This window comes from Arvicanthis niloticus, chromosome 22 (genome assembly GCF_011762505.2).
Source record: "Arvicanthis niloticus isolate mArvNil1 chromosome 22, mArvNil1.pat.X, whole genome shotgun sequence".
Taxonomy (NCBI): Eukaryota; Metazoa; Chordata; class Mammalia; order Rodentia; family Muridae; genus Arvicanthis; species Arvicanthis niloticus.
Genome location: NC_133429.1, coordinates 43049699 through 43069914, shown reverse-complemented (window position 1 = coordinate 43069914; position 20216 = coordinate 43049699). Strand labels below are relative to the sequence as shown.

Below are 20216 nucleotides of genomic sequence, written 5' to 3'. Positions count from 1 at the left end.
TTCCAGAGGTGCCTAGTAATTTCCAGAAAACCAGGGGGTTCTTGAATTCTACAGGCGTGAGAGCCTCCTCCACAGGGGCCAGCCAGAACGTGGTGGTTGGAGTTAAGTTTAAGTTCTGGGCTTTTAAAAAGTTGAAGCAGTAGCTGGGAATGTAGATAGTAGAGAGCTTGCCTAGTGCTCACACTTACTGCATAAGACTGGGGTTGTGGTTCCCAGTAGTGTGTGTGTGTCTGCCTGCCTGTCTGATTGTCTGTCTGTCTGTCTGTCTGTCTGTCTGTGAGTAGGCAGGAAGATCAGCAATTCAAGGTCATCATTCAGAACCCAGACACACTCACACTTTAAAGCAGCATTTCTTTTGAGGTTAATGTACACTTAGAGAGTCAGGATTATACGAATCCACTTTGCTAGTCGTTGTCTGATTGTGTGTATGTGCGTGTCTATATATATCTTGTAATATTGTCCGCTGAGCACTGGCATGAGCGTGTATGACGTGTTGAAAATCGGGGCAGTAAGAGGTACTTCCTGGGTTGAGCCATTCACTGTGTCTATTTGAAGCTCAGTGGCCTGTTTATTCCTTCTAGCATAGCACGTGTCATGTGTTAAGTAGGAGTGTGTTAAAGAAAGGGGTCTTGGTGAAAAGGGCCTCTGAGGCCGGAGTTTGTTTTATTTTTGAGACAGGGTCTATCTATATAGCTTAGCCTGCCCTGGAACTCATCACGTGAGCCAGGCTGGCCTCGAATTCATAGAGATCCACCTGTCTTTGCCTCCTCTGCTCATGCAGCTACGCCTGCCTGAACCGTGAATTTCAGCAAGCATTTTGTGTTTTATTTAAAGAAGTGACTGTGTCTTAAGTTCCTGAGTGCATATTTGTGGACAAGGAAGTAACGCCCATATGCACCCTGGTAGAACATGGTCTTTTGGGTCCGGTCAGATTCTTCTTTACTTCGATGTGAAGTATGGGGCAAAAGAAACACTTCTTCCACATGCTGTCACCTCTTCCCTAAGAGGAGGGTTGAGCCACTGCCATAGGTTCTATTCTTGATAGCAGCGATTCCCACTCCCAGCCCCCTTATGCTCTACCACCTGCTGGAAAAGCTAGGAAGTATGGTTTCTGGAGCTCTTGTGAATATTCGAAGAAAGCAAGAGGGCTCTGCTGAATACAAGCTGAGGAGAGGGCGCGTGTCGGAGAGTCAGGGGTAGACATTTTCTTTCTTCTCTTGCCAGGCAAAGAAACGTTGTCCAACTTCTTCCAATCTCCAGTGAGAAAATGGTGTCCTCTTCTCCTTCTATTTTGTACCATGTTAAAAAAATAATAATAAAAAGGCCTTTAGGAGATGTTAATGCTGTACTCCCCCCCCTCATCCCCCACCTCACACCCCTATAGTGCAGTTGCTTAGTGAATACTGGCCAGATGAGTGATCGCTTTCCTGGCCTGAAGATGCTTGGTTCTTCACCACTCTCAAATGTATCCTATCTCATGGTTCTCCCAGGAGCCCTCTGGACCACTGATCTCAAGGTTTTCTTAGGATTCTTAGCATTTTGAGGCTCTCCTGCACAGGATGTCATGGCAACGCTCAGTTCTGGTTTGTAGATTCACCATCCCTCAGAGCATCCGCCTGTTCTTAGTTTTAAGCAGAACCAGAAAATGTTCTGTAGTTACTAAAATCAAACTGCCTGGAACTATCAGACAGACAGACTGCCTGGAACTATAAGACAGACAGACAGACACACACAAACACACACACACACACATAGCCTAAAACTATTAATACAATCTGCCAAACTTATATGTGCCCCCCACCTTTTTTTTTTGAGACAGTCTCATATAGTCCAGACTGTTGTCCTGTCTCCTTCTAAGTTCAGGGAGTCATGCTCAGTTTTCTGGGGTCCTGGGGATTAAACCCCAGGGCTTGGTGCTCATGAGACAAGCATTCTACTGCTTGAGTTACCTCCCAGCCCCTGTCTTCTCTTCCAGCTGAGGGGATAACCTTTCTTCTAAAGCCCTTGGTAGCTAAGAGAATAAGAGATACTGTTGCTGCTTTAGAAGTGGACTAGCCCGCACATCTCCAGAAACGTGAAAAACCTTCCCGGACAATCCACACTAACTTTAAAGAGGTATACTAAAGAATTGTTCAATAAGTAAGCTGGCATAAGGCCACATAAGCCTTCAGTTTGCCTTTTGCACTGACTCCTTCAGACTATCTGGTATGCTTTATATGACGGCTCAAGAGAAATATGTTGTACTATCAAATTCTTTTATTATTATTTTTTATTGATTTATTTATTTTATGTATATGAGTATACTGTAGCTGTCTCCAGACACACTAGATCCCATTACAGATGGTTATGAGCCATCATGTGGTTGCTGGGAATTGAACTTAGGACCTCTGGAAAAGCAGTCAGTGCTCTTAACCACTGAGCCATCTCTCCAGTCCCTGCGCTCCCTTTATTAGTGTTTCTTCTGAAGTTTTAGAGGTAGTTCACTTGGGCAAAAGTGGCTCACAATATCAGCAGTATTATAGCTATACCAATTTTAATCCTATACAATTTTAATCCTATTGAATACGAGTATTTCCACCAGCAGTACTTCTTTTTATTATTTAATTTTATGCGTATGGTGTTTTATTTACTACATATGTGCCTGGTGCCTGCAGAGGCCAGAAGTTGTCAGAGCCCTTGGAACTGGAGTTAGAGGTAGTTGTGAACCACCATGTGGGTGTTGGGAATTGAACCGGGGTCTTCTGGAAGAGCAGCTGGTGCTCTTAACAGCTGAGGCAGCCCCCACCAGCATTTTTGTGGCAGTGCACATCTTGCCGACATGACTGTTCTTACAGTCTTAATCCATTGGGCATTTGTGATTGTGTCAGCAAGACGCACAAAGGCATATTTCTCTAACTGAATTTCAAAGGGAGATCAGTCCACAGCCTTCTGTGACCTCAAATGAGCAGTATGCTCGGCTGTGTTTTCTCTTTTGGCAAACATGCAAGATTTACAATTATTTGGGAGCAGTGACAAAAAAAAAATTTATGAAAAAAAAAAAAGACTAAAAATATCCAGTAATGTGGTTCTTCTAAAGCCTTCCTTTGGCAACCAGTGCTTGTCATACTGTGACCATTATTTGTCTAAGTCATACACGAGGCTGAGCCCATTCTTCTTGGTGGAGTTCAATCCCCAGTTCTTAGCCCTGAATGTCAGCCACTTGCTTTCTCCTCCCTCCCTGGGATAAGTAACTGCCATTTCAAAAGGCCACACTTGGAGGCTTGAAGGCCATTAGCCATCCTTGGGCTGCTTTTCAGAAACCATATGGGAAAACTAGAGTAGCATGTATGTGTACGTACCTCTTGTATGAGGTATGTGGTTTGGCAAGCATAGATTAGCTCTCTGCAAAGTTATATACATCCTAGCTTCTTAAAATCGTGGGGTCCTTCAGTTGAGTATGTATAGAGAAAAATCGGACTACAGTGAGAAGTTCTGAACCAAAAACAAATTCACAATCAAACACACAATGAATTTCCGTGCCTGGCACTGCTCTGGGTGTTGGTTGTGACAGACTTCACTATACCCTGGTTCTGTGCACACACCCTGGGCAGTTTGCACAGTGCATGTTGAGACACTGTGGAAGGTTAATGGCTGTTGCCTGAAACGCCTCATGTGGATTTGAGACTGTTCTGTGTTTTGAGTTACACTGTTCTGGCCAAATGAAATCAATAGTTTTCTGCTCTCAAAGAAACATCATGCTTAAATTATGGGGAACAAAGATGAACTTTTTTCCTGTTATTATTCTTTAATGTGTAAATATCAGTTTAGTGTACCTTTGAATTGTGCTATGTTAGAGTATTTACTTTGTTTTTGAGACAGGCTGTCTCCATGTAGCCTTGGTTGCCCTGGGACACTGCATGTAGACCAGGCTAGACTTGAATTTATAGATATCCAACTTTTTCTGCCTCTGAAGGGATTAAAGGCTGTGGTACCATGTTTGGCAAACCACTTGGTTTTTAAAAAACAAACAAACAAAAATGAGTTTTGGCTTGGGAGCAGGACACAGCTTCCTCTTTTTTCTGAGATGACCCTAAACATACTTTTGCCATTTTGTAGTATTGTCTGTGTGCGAGTTGGCATTCGGATCATTGCCAGCCTTAAGAAACATAAAATCAAATATCAGCCGACTCTGAAAAATGTTGAAGATGCTGTGTCTGACAGTATCAGATACTCAAAGGTAATTCCTTATGTACATACAAATAGATGAACATAACTGCCTCATTAGTAGGCAAATGTGTTTTTGTCCATAGTGGTGAAATTTTACACACACACACACACACACACACACACACACACACACACACACACACGGAAAGAATTGTGCGCACTTACATGTACATTTGTATCTTGGTGTTTATGTGAAGGCCAAAGGACAACCTGTAGGAGCTGGTTTTTTTCTTCTCACCCTGCTGGCCCTGGAGGCAAAATTCACAACAGATTATTTTGGGAGCAAGTGCCTTTACCTGCTGAGTCATCTCACGACCTTTTTTGAGACTGGGTTCTTTAGAGCTCAGCCTGGCCGCAAACTCTTGATACAGCCAGTGTATCTGATAACTTTCAGTTTCTGATTTGGGTGCTAGCAACAAGTCAAGAGTTTCATGCATGGAAGACAGGCACTCTACCAACAGAGCTGTCTGCAGCCCCTAAAATACATTTTTTTTTCATGATATGTCACCAAGGAGGTTGGGTTTTGTGTGCCTATTTTACACACCCATAATCCTGCAGTCAAATTCAAAGTTCCTCTGGAGAAAAGGGAACTTGATTAGAAATGGTTCATGCAGCCCTGATAATAATAAATAATAACAAAGCAGGGAGTTTTATTCTCTGGGCTATGCAGGCATTACCTGTGAGACCAGGTGTCTTCTGTCCCATGTGTTAGCTTCTGTTTTTGAGGCAGGAGCTCAGGCTGCCTAGGCAGTGGTCTTATGCCCCCATCCCTCCACCTCCAGCCTTCTTGCTGGCTGGAATCATAGGCACACACACGGAAACTCCTTGTTTTAAGAAAGCAAATCACTGCTTTGTCTATTCATTTCATGAAAAATTTATTCAGTCACCTTCGAGGATAGACAACTGTAAGCAGAGATGATCAGATTTCTGGTTAACCAAAATATAAACTAAAGTAAACAATGTCATTTCCTTGCCCCACACCCCCTTCCCTTCCTGTGTTTTTAGACTGAGTCTCACCAAGGACATGTTGATCACCAACTTGGTCTGTAGCTGAGGATTGCCTTTAACCCCTGCTCCTCTGGCCTCTACAGACCTGTGCTGTAATTACAAGTGTACATCATCACACCCTGATGGGGTCCCAGGGATCTACCTAGGGACCTTGTGTGCACTTGGCAAGCAGTCTATCCAAACAGGGCTGTATCTCCAGCTGATAGTTTGCATTTTTGACTCTGGCTAGGCTTTTAGGAGCTGATGAAATGGCTTCTATTTTTAGTTACCCTCCCCCCCCCCCCCCCAGTAGGTAAACATTCTACCAGTGAGTTACACCCTAAATCCTTTTTATTCCTTTGTTCCTGGCTAGCCTGGTCCTTGCTAGGTAGACCAGGCTGGACTCCAGCTCACAGATAATCTGCCTGCCTCTGCCTCTGCCTCTCCAGTGCTGGAGTGCACCATTCTACACAGCTAAATCTTTTTTTTTTTTTTTTTTTTAAATAAAAATAAATAAAAAGTCAACTGTGCTCTTGACTAGAGGGTGCTGGAGCCTGTAATACTGACTAGAATTTGAAATGCATGTGAAAAACTGTCAAAACTGGCACTTAGGATCACGTGACCCCTCCAAAGCTGTGCTCTCCAGCACATTGGGATCTTGTAGTTACCAAGCCCATGAAATGTGGCTGGCTTGAATTGAAATGGACCAGAGGTAAAAAAAAAAAAAAAAAAAAAAAAAAATACCCACCAGATTTTAAAGACGTAACTCTAAAGGAAAGAATGTAAGACACATCACGGTAGTTTAAAAAGATGTGATGAAATATTAAAATTGAGTATGAAGTATGTGACATGCTCCCTTGGGATGTAGTTACTCATCTGCAAAAATCATCCGGTTGGACCACTCCTGAGTGAAACCATACGGTACTGCGTTTGACTTACATGCCCCGAGAGTGGAATGTGAAATCTGTCACACATAGAAATGATGGTGTTTTAGGTATATTGGCCTACATTAATTTTGCACATTCTTAAAAACTTTATTTAAAAACATTTTACATGTATTTATTTTTTAAAAGTTGTTTCATTTGTCTTTGGAGACAGTCCTGTCACTGTGTAGACCAGGCTGGCCTTGAAATCACAGAGATCTGTGCCTGGCTCCTGAGTTACGGGATTTAAAGATATGTGTGACTATGCCTGGCCTACATTTATTTTGTGTGTGTGTGTGTGTGTGTGTGTGTGTGTGTTTGTCTGTCTGTCTGTCTGTGAACACAAACACCACTGTGCAAGTATGGAGGTCAAAGGTCAAGGACAGCTTGTCTGAGTTGGTTCTTTCTACAGAGTGAGTTTGGGGGATCAAAGTCAGCTTCCTATGCTTGGCTGCAAGCGCCTTTATCTGCTAAGCCATCTCCTTCCTCCTCTGTTTAGTGGACACCTGGAAACTATAAGGGTATGTATATGGCTCAGATTATATCTTGGTTGGATAAGGTTGCATACTAAAGCAGACTTAAAATCTTCACTGTCTGGGTGGTAGTGCCTAGGGTTGAGGGGTACCTTCAGGCATCCTGGGAAGAGTGTTGTCTGAGAAGGGGGCTTGCTCGCTGCTGTGGGGAATAGTTCCTTCTTGGGTCATGCGTACCAGCATTTTAAGGTTATGAAACTTGTGTGTGTGGAAACTCCCCCCACCACACATGAGCTAATGGGATAACACTGACTTGATGACATGCTACATGCAACTCTGTGTTTCTGTGTTCAGTTTACAGAGAGAATGGGACTCGGGATTTCAGAGTATTACAATGAGCTTAATACATATTCTAGGCACTGTGATTGCTAACTGCTGCTCCGTGATCCAGTCAGCTAAGAATAATTTACTAATTACACTCTGCCATCCTCAAGTTCTTTCTCCAGTTACTAAACACAGGGAGATATGAGAGGAGGGAAAGGGATACATTCAGAAATTGGCGACCAGAATAGATGGATGTCCTACAAGATACTGGCTTTAACAACTTTGTTATATATTTCACTTGAAATAATGGCAGCAGCGGGGGTGGGGGTTTCCAGTGGGAGAGAAAGAGACTGAGAGGTAGGGAGGGTACTTTTCTAAATTCATTTCCCCAGTGTTGACTGAATGCTAGGCTAGGTCTTAGGGATCTGAGGTGAACAAAGGCCGTTGAGTTCTTAGGCTCAGTTACTAGTCTCTGTAGACCATCTTGAGCCTGACAGCTCATCTTGTCAATTGTAGGGTACTGAGTTGGGCTTTTTGTGACATGTTAGTCCTGTTAGTCTTCAGGTCCATCTGTGCTGTACCATGTGTCAAGTTTCTTTCCCTTCTCAGGAGGATAACAGTGTCTGTGTGCACATCCTACTGTTCACATAAGCACTCACTGATGGGCATGGGGTTGCTGTAGCCCTTGAGTGGCCAAGCTGTACTGATGTCGGTGAGAGGCCCTGCTTGCAGCTCCTTGGCACGCCTACTCAGAAATACCATTATTGGGTATCATTTGGTAATTCAATTTTTGATTTTTTTTTTCTCGAGAATGTTATGTTGACATTTGAGTCCTGCTCTTTAAACCTAAAACTCTGCGGTATGGCTGATGATTTTAGCTTTCATTTGCTATCTATATCTAAACAGATAATAGGCTCTGTTTATTGGAAAAACATTATAACCAAATATATACCACAATAATTTCTATAAAAGAACTACAAGTATTACTTTTATTGTTTCGGCACTGGCGTTGGACGCCGGCTATGTGTGTTTTAGGTTGATGCTATGCCAACGAGTAGTTTCCCCAGCCCCAATATTTGGTGATTATACTTTTTTATATGCCAGTCACGAAAGTTTTCCATTATGGGTCAATCTCTTTGTGTGTACAGACCTGAAATGGTACCCAACGTGAGATCAGGCCTCTTGTATGGCTGCAGCTCTGGGCTTCCTCCGTTTTTGTTTTCGTCAATTTCCCTGTACCAGACCCATAGCTCTCTTAGTCATGAATGCAGGGAAAAGATCCAGCTGTGGTGGCCGGGAGCTCCAGCACTGAGGGACTAAGGTAGGAGACGGATCTCAAGGAGAGCCTGTGTTGCAGAGATCCATCCTGTCTCTACAACAGCTGGAACTACAAAATACTTACTGAGTGTCTTATTCGACTTCCATTTTTGTAATTAACAGTGACTTTAGTATTTTTCTGTTTTGGATCCTCTTTTTGTGTGAGCCTGGTTTTGCCCGTGACCTCTGACCTTTTGTCTGTGAGGCTGGTGAAATTTGGATGGCTCCAGTTCAGAGCCTGTTGATCTGATAAGTTCCCTTTTCCTGTGGTTGGGTGAACTTTGGATTATTGTTATTATTATTATGTTTTTAACTTACCCTGTAGTAGAGGGACATTCCATATTTTGGTGCTTTGAAATACTTCAGACCGTGTTGCAGACTGACGTCACTGAGATTCACTGGTACTCAGAGCTTCTAGAATGGTTCTGGCTCTTGTTATCACATAGGACAGGCATTGCCAGGAAGGCAGAGCTATGGATAAAAAGGGTGGGGAGCCAGCTGACAGTGTCCCTCACTAACCATGTGAAAGGAGACTGTAGTTGCTGTTTGTCAGGAGAACCAGAGTCCTCTCAGAACAGACATTGGAGCAAGGATGGCCTGAAACCCACCCAGCAAAGAGAATGACAGTGCTTGCTTCTAGGTTTCCGGCGTTACTGAAAAGACAGCGAACAAGAATCCGCAATCCGCATCGCATCCACAGAAGTTGGTGCCTCTGTAGAAAATGGCTGTTGAGTCGTTTCATCCTGGCTAACTCCTTTCTACAGTGATGGAACTTTTTCTTCTTTCAGTTTCTTTCTTTCTTTCTTTCTTTCTTTCTTTCTTTTTTTTTTTTTTTTTTTTTTTTTTTTTTTTTAAAGATTTATGTATTTAATGTATGTGAGTACACTGTCACTGTCTTCAGACACAACAGAAGAGGTCATTGGATCCCATTATAGATGGTTGTGCAACACCTGTGGTTGCCTGGAACTGAACTCAGGACCTCTGGAAGAGCAGTCAGTGCTCTTAACCGTTGAGCCATCTCTTTAGTCCTTAGCATTTTTTTTTTTTAAACAAACAAACAAGAGAACATTTCAAAAAGAATTACTGTTGGATGGTGGCAGTGCACACCTTTAATCCCAGTACTCTGGGAGACAGAGACAAGAGGATCTCTGTAAATTCCAGGCCAGCCAGGTCTACAAGAGTGAGTTCTAGGACATCCAGGACTATACAGAGAAACCCTGTCTCCAAAAGAAACCAACCAAACAAACAAAAAAAAATTTAAAAAGAATTACTGTATAGTTTTAGGGTAGATGGCAAGTGAGCCCATACTCTCAGTTTTGGTATTTGTGGGCATGGTCATAGGATTTTAGTTTTCAAACTGCAAAACAAAATTAATTTTAAAAAATGTATGAAATTACGTAGGGGAAGTTGTTAAATGAAGTCTTGTTTGCTTGTTGTGACTCTCCCAGCGGAGCATCCTGGGAAAATTAGAATGGACTTGATTCCATTGTTCATGGGATTTCTATGGAGCTCAGATGAGAAGTAGCCAACAAGGTTTTACTGCCCTAAGCTGTAGCAGATGCAGGTTTTATGGCATGAGTCGTGAATTCAGGGAAACTGGACCACAGTGAGTAATTTCCCAGCTATGGGAAAATGTAAATATTATGTACATAGCTGAAGAAACAATAACATTACTTTCCTCTGCTCCAGGTCTGTCCCTGTTTGTTTACAGAGGCTTCCTGATGGCTGGTCTTCAGAAACAGTTTTCCTTTAGGGGAAGGTGCTGCCCTTTCAGGGTGTTCTGAAGTTTGAAAGTTGCTTTCTTGTGTTTCCTCCGACTGTCGCTGGTTGTATTATACAGTCACTTAGCATGAAACTGCCTTGCTCAGTTTGATCCTTGCTCTCTGCTAGAGGGAATTTGCTCTATAATTATTATTTTGTGTGTATGGGCCTTTTGCCTGCATGTATGTTCATCCACCACATGTGTGCACCTCAGAGGCCATGAGAGAGCACCATATCCTCTGGGACTGGAGGTACAGGTGGTTATGAGCCATCGTGTGGATGCTGGGGACAGAGCCCATGCCCTCTGGAAGAGCGCCATTGCTCCAGACCAGTGGTTCTCACCCTTCCTAACCTTGTGGTCTTTTAGTACAGTTCCTCATGTTGTGGTGACCCTCAGCTATAAAATTATTTTGTTATTACTTCATAACTGTTATTTTGCTATGGTTAATGTAAATATCTGATATGCAGTCCCAAAGGGGTCTTGACTCATTGGTTGAAAACCACCCTCTCCAGCGCCTCTTAAAATTATTTTAATAATCCTTGTTGGGGAGAATTTGGAAAAAGGCTCTTTAGGGTAAGAACTGCTTTTCAAAAGGTAAACCAACTTTAGATTCATCCTACTGGATAGAGGGAGCTCTGCTTCAGTTTCATTTGTTTGTTTCTTCTCTGTACACACATACATACCACACACACACCACACACAGACACACATACGAACCACACACACACACCACACACGCCACACACACACATACACCACACAGACACACAGACGCACCACACACACACACATATACACCACACATCCGTTCCCCTTACACACACACCATTCTGTGTGTATGAAGGTCAGAGGACAACTTAATGGGAGTTATTTCTTTCCTTCCACCATCTGGATACTAGTTCAGGTCATCAGGCTTTTTAAAAGCTGGGTATGCAGCTGGACTGATGGTGGTGGTGCCTGTCTTTGATCCCAGCACTCAGAGGCGGAGGCAGGCCATCATCTTGAGTTTGAGGCTAACCTGGAGTATAGTGTAATTTTAATTTTTTCAAACGTCTGTTTTTAATGATGGTTCTTAAACACTTTAACTTCCCTATTTTTCCTATTTTCCTGACACCCAAGGCTACGGGGTGGGGTGGGGTGGGGGGGGAGGAGTGGACCTGTTTAGAAAGGTTCTTTGGAGGAACTCCCGTCTGTGTTGTCTGGATATCAGCAGTTCAGTTTATAGGTTAGCAGCTCAATCCATTTGCAAACCTTCACAGATACGCCAGCAGTCCAGTTCAGTAGAGTTTAACAAGCAGTGGTGGTACAACCTAGCAGAGACAGCCAGACTTCTGCCTCAGCTTGAGTCAGCAGGAGAGACCAGGAGGAACTCTCACTGAAGTGAAGATCACCAAGACACTAGACGCACAGGCTAGATGCACAGGCTAGACCCACAGGCGTAGCACAGCTAGCCCTCTATAAGCAAGCCTAGCTCAGCACTCTATCACCGTCCATTGAGTCCTGTTATACACCCTCTAAACATCATGTGTCTTTATGAGCCTCAGCATGTGCCTTGCCTCAGCATGTGTCTGTCTCAGCTGACATCACTCTGCCAATCAGCCTGAGACCTTGGAAGAGGCAAGAAACTAGAGCGCACCACGGGAAGCTTTTTGGTGCATTTCTCTCTGTGGAGTCCTGACAAATGCAGCTCAACTACACGATGTAAGGAGGACCAATCCATACGTGTCATTAGCAAAGAATCCATCACACGTCCTTTCACGTGCTTGCTTTAGCAGAACATCCCCTCTCCAGTGTCTGCTTCAGCAAAAACATTCCTTCACCAGTCTGCCTGAGTCTTTCACCTGTGTCCACTTCAGTTAAACATTCCTTCATGTGTTTGCCTCAGCAAAACACCAGCCAACCGACTTTCCAAAGAACCCTTAAGTTTCCACTTCAGTACAGAGTTACAGGACACCCAGGGTTACACAGAGAAACCCTGTCTTAAAAGAAAGAAACGAAACAGGTAGGCATGGAACCGTGCTGGGGAGGTAGACACAGGAGGACCTGAGGTAGACACAGGAGGACCTCTAGAGTTTGCTCATCAGCAAGGCCAGTCACCCTGGTGAGCTCCAGGCTCAGTGAGAAGTTCTGTCTCAACAAAGCTAGGTGGAAAAATGGTGACGGAAGAAGACACCCTTTGTCAAACTCTTAACATGTATATGCACACACATGAAAATACACACACAATGCACATGCATACATGGAAATCGATATGTCGTTTGTGTGTGTAATGCCGGATGAAACCCAAGGCCTTGTGCTAGCAGGCAAGTGGTCTAACGTGGATCTCCAGTTAGATATTTGTTTGTGAATGATGGACTGACTGGAGCAGTTATGTACAGTAGTTTGGGTTTAAGTCAGGCTAGCTGCATGCCTCGGTCAAATCATCACATGCCTTTAAGCCCGTCTGTAAACCAGCAGCCGGCATAGCACTAGTAAATGTTAACTGTTGCTATCTCCAAGAGATCCCACGTCGTGTGATGTTTAAAAGCTAAGTGTCTCTTTGGCTGCATTGACTTAAATGGACAGAGACCTCAGTGTAGTTGATAAGGAACACCAGTTGTTCCTGGAGGTTACTATTTGGTAACTGCTTGTCCTATCAGCGCGGTGTTCTTGGTTCCTGGGAATGGCGCTGTTGTCTCCCTCTAAGCCTGAGGCCACCTGCTATCAAGATGTTTGTTACCAGCTTTTTCCTTTCAAGCAGGCCACCCTGGCTTGAGCGAAGATATTTGCTCGTATAAAAGTTTTGTTTTGAAGTGTGCACTCCCTTGCCTCTTGGCACTTGCCTGGCTGCGGGACCCTCGATGCCAGTTCTGTTCACTTGGGTGACACCGGGCTTCCTCCTGGGGACCTTTCCTTCCTCCTGCATCGCCCTGTGCTCATTGTTTGGGGACTTAGTCACCGTGCTCCTTCTGGTGATCATGACATCAGATGAGATGAGATAATGTCCACCGACTGTGAAGGGAGCAGGAGCCGTGACCGCCGTCCTCCAGCTCCGTCCAGGCTGTGGCTGGCACTCAGCCTTCTCCCTCCCACAGTGTCTGTCTCAGCGGGGAGGGATTGCAGACAGCTATGGGGTTTGCAGCCCCGCTGGATGCTTGCACACTCTGAATGGACTTGCTTATGCTTGAATGCAGGAGTTGAGGAAGTGCAGCCAGTCATGGGATCTGTTTGGCCAACCCTGCAGAGTTCCTTTCTACTCTGGGGGTGGGGTGAGGGCAGCTTTCTGGGTTCTGATGTTCACTCTCTACCCCTACCCTGGCCTCCCTGGCCTCCCTTTCCTTTGAGTTTGTGGTCCTCCCCCCACCCCCCCACCCCCCGAAAAAAGGGTTGTCCGAATCTGGTCTTCTGTTAGTTCTGAATGCCATCAATTAATTAGCGTGTTTTATATGTAATCTCACTTTTGCTGTAGTGTCTTTGAAGAATTCTAAAGGACTCACAGGTACATGTTCTTTCTTTTATTTGTATATGTGTTTTGCCTGTGCATATCCGCATACCACATGCTTGCCTAGTGACTAGATGAAGGTGTCAGATCCCTAGAAACTGAGTTACAGTTAATTCATATGAGAGATTTGGGGATTTTTGGTGGCATAGAAGTGGGTAGTCAGCAAAGGTTAACATATTCTCTCTTTCTTCTCCCCCACCCCCTTCTCTGTGTGTGTTTTTTTTTTTTTTTTTTTTTTTTTTTTTTTTTTTTTTTTTTTTTTTTAAGACAGGGTTTCTCTGTGTAGTCCTGACTGTCCTGGAACACACAGAAATCTACCTATCTCTGCCCCCCGATGAAGGCATTCCCCACTACCTCCAGGATAATCTACTATTTCAAGTGTTAGCATTGTTAATTAGTGACAACTTGGTAGCAATTTTTACTCAGGCAATATTACTGAGTAGGGTGGCTGGAGAGGAGGAACTAGGAGACACCTAGGGTTTGGGAGGAAGTGGGGGGGATGGGGGGTTATTTTTGAGACAGAGTTTCTCTCTGTAGCCCTGGCTGTCCTGGAACTCACTCTATAGACTAGGCTGGCCCTGAACTCAGAGATCTGCCTGCCTCTGTCTCCTGAGTGCTGGTACCAGACAAGACACCTAGTTTTGAATTTGTCATTACTATTTCTGGGAACTGCGGGAGTCTCTGTTGTCAAGACCCTTGAGTATTGGTTTCCTAACCTTTAAAACAGTTATTCAAAGAGGAATGATTGCTATACTAGCCCTGAAAAGTCTCCCTAAGCTGTCAATCATGCAGTTGCAGTCTGGCCTGGCAGATCTGTTTAGAAGCTTACAGGACAGCTTTTGCCTGTATCTTTTAGTGTAGCTGATGATAAATTTTCAGCCTATAGTATTGCAGGGACTAATGACTAGCTCTTGAAAAAGCATCTCTCTTGTTTATCTTCATCTGTAAAGTGATTGAAAATCAGAGCACTTGATATCTGAGTTTAAATTTCATTTGGAGTTGATTTTGTTTATGGAGAATCTTGGGAGAGAGAGAAGACATTCCAATGCATTGTTAGGCATATCAGGGTGCTTGTGAATTTAGTTTTATGTCTTTTAGATTATCTAGATTGTGAACTTGATAAAGACAGAGTGCTCTCTGGTTGATATAATGCTGGGAAATCATCATGAGCTTTGGAGTGCACACACCCAAACCTAGATGGTACCTCCCAGCCGGTCACTCCGTATGGCCTCTTGATGCAATAGGAGATGGAATCAAAGAACACAGATGTGGGGTCTGTGGGCCTGTTGCTACTGTGATGCAGCATCCTGTTTCATGGTACACCTTGTATTTTCTTTTTGTAAGTGGAAGGCAGTACATGCTAAAACCACAATGAAAATATATTTAATAAATATAAAAGCCAGCCACATAGTCGTTATTATTAAGTGTTCCTCCTCTAGTGTGTATGCTCTGTTTTAGTGCCACTGGCAGCAGTTCACACCTGCTGCCACACACTACTCATGGAAGTGTTGTCATACAGTGTTACGGAGGCTGTTGCTTTATTAGACTATGTGCTGTGTGTGGTTATATTCTCTGTATGTGGTTATAATCTCTGTCTCTCTCTGCCTCGCTCTCTCTGTCTCTCTCTCTCTGTCTCTCTCACTCTGTGTGTGTGTGTGTGTGTGTGTGTCTGTCTGTCTGTCTGTCTGTGTGACTCCTGGCACGGGGACAGAGAGAGCGCTATTGATTTTTGTTTTATAGTTAGTGCCATTCCCGGGATGGGGAGCCTTTGTGCGTGCTGAGTGTTAGTGAATTATATCCCCTGTCCAGTCACATTTGCTAGTTTACCATCCGGTTTCAATATGGTCAGACTTGTGTCAGAACTGTAATCAAGAAGAGAAGTTGGATTAAGACAGAAAACAAGTGGCTTGTTTTGTTTTTGCTTTCGATAGAGTGATAATAAGTCAGTGGTGATAAGTTCTACATTCATGGGGAAGCAAGACATTGAGTTGAAATGGACAGGGCCCCGGGTGGAGAGGCCTGGCTCCTAATTAATTCTGTGACAAATGGTTATTTTTTTTTCAGGAGTGAAGGAAGCAGCGATTATGGTCAGGGAGGATTTTTTTTTTCCCCATGAACTCGTTGAAGCTGCACGAAGGGACCTGAAGCGATTAGTTGCTAGTACTGAAGAAATGAGCAAAATATGCAGAATTATTTCTCTGGTGAAGGAGAAAATATTTTGAGAGAGACCAAGGGGGCTCATGGTGTATTTAATTCATTCATTTTGGTGCCTGACAAAAAAAGAACACCTAACTTGATGTGAGATTCTGTGTCGCAGGGTTAACACATACAGTACTGAGAAAGAGCCCAGCAGCAGCGCCACACTGTGTTTACGATCCAGTGGGCTTCAAGTATAGCTCAGTCGGTAAAAGGCATGGAAGCATGGAGACCTGAGTTCAATCCCCAGAGCCCACGTCAAAAAGACATGGTAGCTTGTGCCTGTAATCGCAGCTCTTGGGAAGTGGAGACAGGTATGTAGATCCCTGGGACTTATCCAGCCAGCCTATCAGGTAGCCAGTTCCAAGCTAGGGAGAGACTCTGTCTCAGAAAACAAGGCGGACCTTTTCTGAGGAACAACACTTGAGATTGGTCTCTGGTCTCCACATGTGTGTGCATGTGTACTCTCAACACGAACACACACACACACACACACTTCCACACACAAATAGAATCCTCTGCTTAGTAGGCATGAAGGACAGAAGAGGTGCCGGCTGGCCACCGGCCTCTTGGAAGAACGGGACTTGAGTTGGTGCAGCACGTGGTGGGGAGGAAGTTGGCTGACAAAGAGTTTAACTTGCCATTTGCTTCTAATATCTCTTTTTTCCCAACCGGTACACGCTTACACTGCCAGTGAATGATCTTCAGGATAGTTTTAGCTAGTTAAATCCTAGTAAGAAATGATAGAACGTGGTTACACCTGAGGCTTCTCAAGACATCCTTGTCTACTCTGCAGTTTCTTACCCAGCCTATTTTCTGCTTCTTTTTTACATTGTCTTTTCCTCTGGTCGCTCCTGTTGCATTTGAGGATTGTCTTACAGAACCATGCAAACTATCCGTCTGGAGGACTCTGCCTATAGAAGGCATGCAGGATGAGTCAGGGTTGTGGTGGTTAAGGAGATTCATTCATCTTCTTCTCCCTCCCCAGTGCTAGTGAGAGCCGATCTCAAAAAAGCAAAACGAAACAAACAAACAAAACTATGAGTCAGGTTGGGTCAGAGAGATGGCTCAGAAGGCAGAGGGACTTGCTGTCAAGCCTTACAACCTGAGTTCCATCCCCAGGCTCCACATAATGGAAGGAGAGAAGTGACTTCATCGACTTGCTCTCTAACAGCCAACGCCCCAACACACAGAACATAAAAGTAGTTTTGTTCCTTTTTTAAGGTAAAAGAATCAGTCAAGTGGGGCTGGGTCTGAAGCCCAGTGGTAGAACACTTGCCTCTCATACGTAAACCCTGGGGAGGGAGAAGAGCTGATAACAGCAACAGTTTTTGTTATTCAGAATTACTTTGACTAGAGAACTTCAGGAGTGAGGGACCAGAGAGAAACAGCGTGTTCTGGCCACGACATGAGCACAGCACTCAGAAGCGCATAGTAGCTGTGGTTTCGTGCACAAAACCTACAAGATTAAGCCATGACCACTCAATGTTTTAGCGCGGCAGAGGAGGAGATCAGGAAAGCCACCCCACCCCACCCCACCCCACCTCAACCCCCAGTTGAGTAACTATTGACAGCTGATGGTTTCTGAGGGAAGTCTTGAAACAGGACCACCACTCTCAGCATTCCCCCCTCCCCCAAGAGTTCTAGGCATCAAACTCGGGTCCTGGTAAGTACGAGAGTACGCTATCTCCCCATGCAAGTCCTTATCTCTCTCTGGTATCATTGACACAGTGTCTGTCTTCGGGTTTTACTGCTGCGAACAGAAAACTATGACCAAGGCAACTCTTATAAGGATGGCATTTAGTTGGGGCTGGCTTACAAGTTCAGATGTTCAGTCTGTTATCATCAAGGCAGGAGCATGACAGCATCCAGGCAAGCATGGGAGTTCTGCCTCTTGTTCTGAAGGCCCCTAAGACTAGTATTTAAAACCCACACCCACAGTGACACACCTATTTCAATAAGGATAGACCTCCTAATAGTGCCATGCCCTGGGTAAACATATACACCATCACAGTGTTCCAGGCTGACCCCCAACTCTGCTGTGTAGCTCAGGAATGACCTTAACTTCCTGATCCTTCTGACTCAAGCACTCACACCCTCCAAATTCTAAGATTACCACAGTGGGGCCACTACATCCTTCTCTAGGTGGCTTATCTCTGCTGGGGGGAAAATGGACTGATTACATAGTTTAACCCTTCCTATGACCTTTCTGTTGAATAGGCCATAAAATCTGCATTTTTCTGCTTCCCTTTCCAAATGTTGTTGCTGGTGTGAAGTGAAAATGTTTACTAAACAGTAAATTCTTTAAGTCCTCTGGCATTTCCAGTAGGATTGGGCCGCTTAGCATCTGTGTAGGATGCAGGAGTGAGAGGTGTCTGAGCTCCCCTGCTGATTCTGTGGCCAGTGTTGTTTGACTTAGCGTTTCTACCCTCTGACTGTTTGCTTCGTTTAGTCCACAGGGCCTGCAGGCTTCTCAGAAGAGTGTAGTGTGTTTGCCTCATGAGCACACAGCTTAGTGGGAGGTCATTGGGGGTCACCAGCACCAAATGGTACCCTAGGGTACGGTGAAGGCATCCATGCTGCTGGCCACAGCTTCGCCTATGCTGAGACACTTGGTGGAGAGAAGGCCTTGGGCAAGGGCAGTGCTACTTTCATTTTGAAGAAGATGCACTGAGGTGGTGGGGTAGGACAGCCAGATTGGTTGGGCAGCCAGGGTGACTGTCACGTTCACAGAGGTCAGAGGAAAGGTGCTGAGTGCTATGCTCACAGAGCTTGGGCGATGTGAGGAGCGAGGTAGGAACAAACTATAGATTATCGTGAAGTTAGGCTGGAATTTAGTGGAGATGTACTGTCTCTATAGCAACGGTTTGACCTTCCTAATTCTGTGACCATTTCACACAGTTCCTTATGTTGTGAACACCCCCAACCATAATTATTTTCATTGCTACTTCATAGCTGTGATGTCGCGTCTGTTGTGAATAGTAATGTAATAGTTACTCAATAGGCTGGCTATCTGATATGGGTTGAGAACCAATCTTCTATAGCCAAGGTCACTGAGATTTCTGAAGCTGTACTCATAGCTCTACTCTCAAAGACACTTGGAGGAAACCCCTGGGGCTTGAGTTTCCAGTGTTCCTATTTTCATACCAATTACATTCATTGCCATCTGAACATTAGGCACATACAGCACAAGTGGAAATTACTATGACCACGATGACTGTCGCCTCAGCTACAAAGAAGCTGGGTATTTCCAAAAGCTTTGTTGTCATTAAGATCTGTCTCTAGCCAGGTGTGGTGGCTCATGCCTTTAATTCCAGCACTCGGAGGCAGAGGCAGGCAAATTTCTTTGAGTTTGAGGACAACCTTGTCTATAAATCAAGTCCAAGACATCCAGGTCTCTGTTATACAAAGAAACATTTTCTTAACAAAACAAAAATTAGTGGGTGCTTGAAATTTGTTTCAAGGAATAGTGAGTGAAGTTCTGACGGTTGATTATGTACCACCAATTGTTTCTTTTCCTCTTAGATTGGTAAGAAAATTTAAAAACCCAGGTGTATTCCAAAAGTGAGGTGAACCACACATGCCCGTATTGACGCACCGAGATTACTCAGACATTCAGTGATTCTGAGCATGGGTTCACAGAGTTCTCTGCCCTACTTACAGCTGGGTTAGTAAAACTGCCTTTCTCTCTGGAAGGAGCTCACCAGCCTATGTGGAGACCAACACACTGTTGTGCAGTTGGCTAGCAGTAGCGGCTGTATGGGTGAGCACAGAGCCACTCAGCCCTTTATGGAGACCAGTAACATCATAAATCCTGCTTCTACAGTATCTTCATGTCTTCTCAAGCTGGATTTGCAACTAGTGCAGGCACAGGAAGCTAGAACAAAAAACTGTTTTTGTGTGGTATCTATCTATCTATCTATCTATAACCTATCTGTCAGTCTGTCTGTCTACTATCTACTCTACCAATCTGTTTATCTGTCTGTCTAGCTATCTAGTAGCATTTTGTGTCCCAGGCTAGCTAAGAATTTGCTTTTATCCAAGGTTGACCTTGAACTTCTGATCCCCCTTGCCTTTGCCTCTGCCTCCTAAGTACCAAGATTATAGCATGCTTCATCATGCTTGGTTTTATGCTGTGCTAGGAATTGAAATCAGGGTTACACATATGCTAGGCAAGTACCCTGTCAGCTGAGCTGTATGCTCAAACAAAATTGTTACAATTAAAAGGTCTTTAAAAAAAAGAGAGACTTATTTATTGTATGTATGTGAGTACACTGTCGCTGTCTTCAGCTAGAACAGAAGTGGGCATCGGCTCCCATTACAGATGGTTATGAGCTGGGAATTGAACTCAGGACCTTAGTGCTCTTAACTGCTGAGCCATCTCTCCAGTCTATCTGTCTGTTTGTTTGTTTGTTTGTTTAAATCTTGGTGTTTTGGGGCGCTCTCCCTGGTTATCATGGACCTTGCTGTGTAGTTGAGGATTACCTGACCCTTTCCACGTCCTGGTGCTGGGATTACAGGCATTTTGTGGACACCCTCATTTTATG

General features: G+C 44.2%; 1 protein-coding gene and 1 long non-coding RNA gene across 3 annotated transcripts in view; one reads left to right on the top strand and one right to left on the bottom strand.

Moving 5' to 3' along the window:
* Nucleotides 1-20216, top strand: part of Rassf3 (Ras association domain family member 3) — a 76033-nt gene that overhangs the window by 15856 nt on the left and 39961 nt on the right. The window lies entirely within an intron of this gene.
* LOC143436250 (uncharacterized) lies at nucleotides 335-17557 on the bottom strand. Its single transcript, XR_013106395.1, has 3 exons — nucleotides 17489-17557; nucleotides 4372-4454; nucleotides 335-1286 (listed from the first exon to the last, which is right to left on the bottom strand). It is a non-coding gene; the product is annotated as an uncharacterized LOC143436250 (long non-coding RNA).